Source organism: Rousettus aegyptiacus, unplaced genomic scaffold (genome assembly GCF_014176215.1).
Source record: "Rousettus aegyptiacus isolate mRouAeg1 unplaced genomic scaffold, mRouAeg1.p scaffold_m13_p_15, whole genome shotgun sequence".
Lineage (NCBI taxonomy): Eukaryota > Metazoa > Chordata > Mammalia > Chiroptera > Pteropodidae > Rousettus > Rousettus aegyptiacus.
In genome coordinates, this window is record NW_023416290.1 from 60669140 (window position 1) to 60675542 (window position 6403).

The 6403-nt window shown below is 55.7% G+C and overlaps 1 pseudogene; it reads left to right on the forward strand.

Annotated features, from left to right (window-relative positions):
* The first annotated feature begins 5788 nt into the window (after nucleotides 1-5788).
* LOC118612314 lies at nucleotides 5789-5903 on the forward strand (annotated as a pseudogene).
* The last annotated feature ends 500 nt before the right edge of the window (nucleotides 5904-6403 follow it).

A 6403-nucleotide genomic window follows, 5' to 3' on the forward strand; every position in this document is an offset into this window, starting at 1 on the left:
TTTGCCGCCCCCTCCTTTTGTCGCCCTCCAGCCGGGGTGCCCCTGGATGCCCCGGGCCCTCGCTCACTTGCTCACTTGGTCGTTTGCTGTTCCGGGGGTCCCGGGTAGGCGACCGAGCTTAAGGGCTGCACCAAAGTCCATGCGCCCCGCGACATCGCCCGCCCCCACCTGCTCTCCTGCAGCCAGACCTGGGCTGTTTTCTCTCCACTCTGGACCCTTCGCTTCCTGGGCTCCACGGGGGGCGGGGGGGGGGGGGGCGGCGGCGAGACTCAAGGGCGGAGGGCACTGGGCGGAAGGTGAGGTTTCGGGGCGAAGCGTTGCCTGGTGGTGTGGCCGGTGTCTCCGCGTGGTTCTGGCCAGGTCAGGCTCAGCCCCGCCGGGGAGCGCAGAGGTGGGGGTGGATCTGGTTCAGGGCCAGGTCGAAACTTATCAGGGCTGCACCTTCCTTGTTGCCCAGGTGGCCGAGAGATTGGCGAGGCACGCCTGGGCCGTGGTCCTGCCAAACGGCCAAGACGGGGAAGGCAAGTGGTGTGGGGCCTGGGCAGGTCCGGGATGCGAGAGCGCCCACCCAGTCCCTCCGCTCAGTCCCTCAAGGGCTGTGGTGCCTTAGCGCGGCTGGCTCTCGCTCCAGCCACCTCTCCAGCGGAACCCCCAGCGCTCCCCCCAAGGAGGAGGTACGGTGTAGTCGTGGGCGTCTCCAGCGGCCAGGAGGCCAGGCTCGGTCTCTTGGGGCGGCAGACGACAGGCTCTCCCGTCTAAGTCCCTACCACTCTGAATGCGCCTGAACTTGTCTGATCTTGGAAGCTAAGCAGGGTCGGGCCTGGTTATTCTATTACTTGGGTGGGAGACCATCTGGGAACGCCGGGTGCCGTAGGCTTTTGCCGCCCCCTCCTTTTGCCGCCCTCTAGCCAGGTGGCCCCTGGATGCCCCTGGGCTCTGCTCACTCACTTGCCCGCTGTCTCTGTGGTCCGCCGCGGGCGGCCGAGCCCAAGGGCGTCTCCAATGGCCGCGGGCCCGCGCCCTCACCCGCCCTCACCTGCTCTCCTGCAGCCAGTCCCGGGCCGTTTCCTCTCACCGCTCCAGGCCCTTTCCTTCCTGGGCTCGGTAGGACCGAGCCCCGAGGACCGCCGTCTCTAACACACGTTGGGAGTGTGCTCGCATTCCCGGGACGCGGGACCAGCCACCCCCACCCGCCACGCCGCGTCCCGCCCAGCCCCGCCCCGCCAGAGGCCTCAAACCTTCTCCGACACGCTTCTCCCCGCCCTTCTCACCCGACAGCCAGGTGCCCTCGGCCCAAGCGCGAGGCCGGCCCGCACACCCGGGACGAGAAGCAGGACTGACCAGCTGCGTCAGAAAGGCCGAGACACACGAGAGCGCGCACGCGTGTGCGGCGAGAGCCTTCTTGCTCGCGACAGGCCGCAGCAAACAGCCACACACACACACACTCACACACACACACACACGCGCGCACGCGCGCGCGCGCGCGCACACACACATACTCCAGGGAGCCTGTGCGTCTTGCCTGTCTGCGGTGGTACCTCGGCAGGACTCAAAGGACAACGAGACTCCCTGAGCCCCGACCCGTATCGGGGCACGGGATACAGGGGTGCCAAGGTTCCGGGAGTTCCGGGAGCGCCGGGGTTCCGGGGATAAAAGGGTTCTGGGGCTCCGGGGTTACGGGGGTTCCAGGGGTTCCGCGGTTCCGGGGTTCCGTGTGTTCCAGGGGTTCTGCGGTTCCGGGGATCCAGGGGTTCCCAGGGGTTCCTGGGATCCGGGGGTCCCAGGGGTTCCACGGTTCCGGGGGATACGGGGTTCCCAGGGGTTCGGCGGAGCGAGGGGTTCCCAGGGGTTCCGCGGAGCGAGGGGTTCCCAGGGGTTCCGCGGAGCGAGGGGTTCCCAGGGGTTCCGCCGACGAAGGGGTTCCCAGGGGTTCCGCGGCGAAGGGGTTCTCAGGGGTTCCGCGGCGAAGGGGTTCCCAGGGGTTCCGCGGAGCGAGGGGTTCCCAGGGGTTCCGCCGACGAAGGGGTTCCCAAGGGTTCCGCGGAGCGAGGGGTTCTCAGGGGTTCCGCCGACGAAGGGGTTCCCAGGGGTTCCGCGTACCAAGGGGTTCCCAGGGGTTCCGCGGACGAAGGGGTTCTCAGGGGTTCCGCGGCGAAGGGGTTCCCAGGGGTTCCGCGGAGCGAGGGGTTCTCAGGGGTTCCGCGGAGCGAGGGGTTCTCAGGGGTTCCGCGGCGAAGGGGTTCCCAGGGGTTCCGCGGAGCGAGGGGTTCTCAGGGGTTCCGCGGCAAAGGGGTTCCCAGGGGTTCCGCGGAGCGAGGGGTTCCCAGGGGTTCCGCGGAGCGAGGGGTTCCCAGGGGTTCCGCGGAGCGAGGGGTTCCCAGGGGTTCCGCGTACCAAGGGGTTCCCAGGGGTTCCGCGGACCCGGGGTTCCGCTTCTTGGGAATAGCACCAGAGTTTAGGGATTGAAATATTATTCCGAAGCCTCTGCTGCCATCTCGTGGCCTTTTTAGGGAATAGCACCGGCGTTTAGGGATTGAAATATTATTCCGAAGCCTCTGCTGCCATCTCGTGGCCTTTTTAGGGAATAGCACCAGAGTTTAGGGATTGAAATATTATTCCGAAGCCTCTGCTGCCATCTCGTGGCCTTTTTAGGGAATAGCACCGGAGTTTAGGGATTGAAATATTATTCCGAAGCCTCTGCTGCCATCTCGTGGGCTCTCTGGGGAATAGCACCAGAGTTTAGGGATTGAAATATTATTCGTAAGCCTCTGCTGCCATCTCGTGGAATTTTTGAGAATAGCACCAGAGTTTAGGCATTGAGATATTCTTCCTAATCCTCTGCTGCCATCTCGTGGACTCTTCGGGAATAGCACCAGAGTTTAGGGATTGAAATATTATTCCTAAGCCTCTGCTGCCATCCCGTGGGCTTTTCGGGGAATAGCACCGAGTTTAAGTATTGAAATATTATTCGTAAGCCTCTGCTGCGACCTCGTGGTCTTTTTGTGGAATAGCACCAGAGTTTAGCTGTTGAAATATTATTCCGAAGCCTCTGCTGCCATCCCGTGGGATTTTTGGGAATAGCAGCAGTGTGTCGACCATGAAATGTTTTTCCCCATCTTCTGCTCCCATCTCGTGGGCTTTTTGGGACTAGCACCAGAGTTTAGGGATTGAAATATTATTCCGAAGCCTCTGCTGCCATCTCGTGGGCTTTTTGGGAATAGCACCAGAGTTTAGGTATTGCAATATTATTCCTTATCGTCTCTGGTGCCATCTCGTGGAATTTTTGGGAATAGCACCGGAGTTTAGGTACCGAGATATTTTTCCTAATCCTCTGCTGCCATCTCGTGGGCCTTTTGGGACTAGCCCCCGAGCGATCGCCATGAAATGTTATTCCCTATCCTCTGCTGCCATCTCGTGGACTTTTTGGGAATAGCAGCAGAGTGTTGGCCATGAAATGTTATTCATTATCCTGTGCAGTCATCTGCTGTGCATTTTGGGAATAACACCTGAAAATAGGTCATCAAGTGTAGCTCATTATGAATATTCATTCTCTGCTTCCATCCGGTGGGAAATTTGGGAATAACGTGACAGGGCTGCTCAAAGTTATTTCTGCTTCTTTTTCATGTTCCTTTTGGAAATAACACCCAGGGCATGTCATTATGAAGAGTTTTTCTCTGCTGCCGTCTCGTGGGTAATTTGAAAATAACACCCAAGTGTATATCATCATTAAATTTATTTCCTGCCGTCATAGGTGGGAATTTGGGGAATAACACCGGATTGTACGAAATAAAAAAGTTTACTCTTTGCTGCCACCCGGTGGAGTTTTCAGGAATAAAACCTGGTGTAGGTTATCGTAAATATTCCTTCTGTGCCTTCGTGCATTGTGCATCTTGAGAAGAACACGAGTGTCATAAAATTTATTCTTGCTGCCATCTGGTGGGCATTCTGGGAGTAATAACACAGCGCAGATCCTAAAATGTTATCTCTGCTTCTGTGCAAGGTGCATTCTGAAAATAAACCCAAAGTAACGTCATTAGAATCACCTTTTATCTACTGCCATTTCATTTGCATCTGTGTAAAGACACGGGAGGCCACGTCATGAGGTTATTCTCTGCTGCCATTTCAAGGGCATTTCGAAAATAATATCCAGGTGTACGTGAGCACAGGATTATTTTCTGAGGCCGTCTGGTGGTTACTTGGGAATAATGCCATAGAGAATGTCATGGGGAAAAAAGTGGCGCTATCTCGTGTGCATTTAAAAAATAACACCCCAGGGAATGTCGCTATAATTTTTTTCTCTGGTGCCTTTTCCGGTTAAACTTGAGAAGAGCACAGGACCGCAAGTAATGAAAAACTGTTCTCTGTTGCCATCTCGTAGAAATTTTGATAATAACACTCAGGTGTACGGGAGCAGAAAAATTTATTTTCTGCTGCCACCTGGTGAGCATTTTGGGAATAACGCCACAGTGCGTCCCGTGAAAAGTTACCGCTGCCGCCGTCGTGTGCCTTTAAAAATACCACTCCATCGCGTGTCTCTATAAATGTTTTCTCTGTCGCCATGTCGTGTGAATCTCGGGAAGAACAAAAGTGTGTACGTCGTGAAATTTGTTCGCCGCTGCCATCCGGAGGGCATTTCAGAAATAATACCTGCGTGTCTCTTGTGAATACTCACCTGCCGCTACACTGTGAGCATTTTCTGAATAAATCACAACGCATGTCATAAAATGCAATTTTGGGGCCATCTCACGTGCATTCTGAAAATAGACTCTGTGGAATGTCATTATGAAAAGTTTTCTGATGCCATTCCGTGAAACACAGGAGTGCTTGTCATGACATAATTTTCTGCTTTAGTCTTGTGGGCAATTGGGAAATAATATCCTACTGTAGATCCTCTCGAATACTCATTCCGTGCTGCCATCCTGTCGTCATGTCGGGAATAACACCATAGCACACGTCGTAAGCCGCTATTTCTTTCGTTATCTCGTACAGTTAGAAAATGACACCTAAGGACGTTTGGTTGAACAAAGTTCTCGTACGTGGAATCTCGTGTGTATCTTGGGATAAACAAAAAAGGACACGTCATGAGAGATTATTCTCTGCTGCTGTCCGGTGGGCATTTGAAAATAACAGGCAAGCGTACGTTAATAGAAAAAGTTACTTCCTGTTGCCATCGGCTCAGCATTTTGGGGATGACACAGGAGTGCACGTCTTGAGAAGTTATTTCTGCTACTACCTCATGTGCATTTAAAAAATGACTCCCCAGGGTGTGTTGTTAGAATTTTTTTTTTTTCTGCTGCCATTTCGTGTGAATCTTGGGACTAACACAGCAGCGCATGTCTTGAGAAATTTGTTCTCTGCTGCCGTCTCGTGGACATTGTGAAAGTACCAGCGTATTCATAAATTTTGTTTTCCGCAGCAATCCTGTGTGCAGTTTGAGAATAACAGAGTGTAGACCACAATAAAAATAAATTTTCTGATGCCATCGGGTGTCTATTTTATTATAAACACCTGAGCGATCATGAATATTCATTCTCTACTGCCATACGGTGTCCAGAAACGATCGATGTCATCATAAAACTTTACACTCTGCCGCCATCTGGTGGGATTTTGGGGAATAACACAGCGGCGCATCTCGTGAACAGTTCTCTCTGCTGCTATCGCATGCATTTCAAATTAGCGCCCACGTGTATGTCATAAAATGTATTTTCTGCTGTGGTGCAGGCGCGGGCGTCTCCGGGGGCCGGGAGGCCAGGCTCGAAGTTTTGGGAATGCAGGCGACAGTGTTCCTGGTTACGGCTGTACCCCGCGGAACGTGCCCGATCCCGTCTGATCTTGGAAGCTAAGCAGGGTTGAGCCTGGTTAGTACTCAGATGGGAGACCGCGAATACCGGGTGCCGTAGGCCTTTGCCGCCCCCTCCTTTTGTCGCCCTCCAGCCGGGGTGCCCCTGGATGCCCCGGGCCCTCGCTCACTTGCTCACTTGGTCGTTTGCTGTTCCGGGGGTCCCGGGTAGGCGACCGAGCTTAAGGGCTGCACCAAAGTCCATGCGCCCCGCGACATCGCCCGCCCCCACCTGCTCTCCTGCAGCCAGACCTGGGCTGTTTTCTCTCCACTCTGGACCCTTCGCTTCCTGGGCTCCACGGGGGGCGGGGGGGGGGGGGCGGCGGCGAGACTCAAGGGCGGAGGGCACTGGGCGGAAGGTGAGGTTTCGGGGCGAAGCGTTGCCTGGTGGTGTGGCCGGTGTCTCCGCGTGGTTCTGGCCAGGTCAGGCTCAGCCCCGCCGGGGAGCGCAGAGGTGGGGGTGGATCTGGTTCAGGGCCAGGTCGAAACTTATCAGGGCTGCACCTTCCTTGTTGCCCAGGTGGCCGAGAGATTGGCGAGGCACGCCTGGGCCGTGGTCCTGCC